Here is an 850-nt window from a genome sequence, read left to right as displayed (position 1 = left end):
TTGTACCAGGCAAAGCGTTCATTCTTTCAACCAGTGTTTACTGAGCAGCTCCCGTGTGCCGAGCAGTTTAGAAAACAAAGTGTAAGTTACTTCATTCCTGCCCAGGAGAAGCTCAAAATTCATGCGTGTTCCACAGGCTTTAATCAGTGGTTGGCAACTATTTCTCTATCCTAGCCCAGCAGAGAGATGGACACACTCCTGTCAGCGACAGTGGCTTGCTGGGGAAGCCTGTGGTTTGATCCTTCTACATCCTCACCCCATCAGGATCCAGCCTAGGGCATTTTGACACATTATCTACCCCTGGTTGGGAGTCACTGTGTGAGCCTGGGAAGAAAACATCCATAGTCACTTTCTGTGTTTCTTATAAGGGTGAGGGCAAAGAGAGAAACGAGGACCAGGAGAGTTACATCGAGGCTGACGGGGTCCCAGACATGGGCCAGCATCACGGGTCATCTTCTACTTGAGATATTTTTCAGATAACAGAAGTATAGAAGAAGGAAAAAGCAACTGTATTGAAATCTCCTAAATGTAGCAGATTTGGAGCCTGCAAACACTTCTTTTAGGGAGGAAGGCCTTAACCCACAAGGCCTCCCCGGCAGTCTTTGAGATGTTTGGAAATGTGTGCACAAGTGAAATTATTTTACCTACTTCTCTTGAACGCATGATGTCTCATATCCAATTTTATTTCTAAACATGTCTTTTAAAAAATAGTTATTTCTGTACACTTTTTTTTTTTGAGACAGAGTCTCGCTCTGTCGCCCGGGCTGGAGTGCAGTGGCTGGATCTCAGCTCACTGCAAGCTCTGCCTCCCGGGTTTATTTTACCTACTTCTCTTGAACGCATGATGTCT

Source organism: Colobus angolensis, unplaced genomic scaffold (assembly GCF_000951035.1).
Source record: "Colobus angolensis palliatus isolate OR3802 unplaced genomic scaffold, Cang.pa_1.0 Scaffold356, whole genome shotgun sequence".
Lineage (NCBI taxonomy): Eukaryota > Metazoa > Chordata > Mammalia > Primates > Cercopithecidae > Colobus > Colobus angolensis.
The sequence above is the reverse complement of the archived record's forward strand: the minus strand, read 5'-3'. Positions refer to the sequence as shown.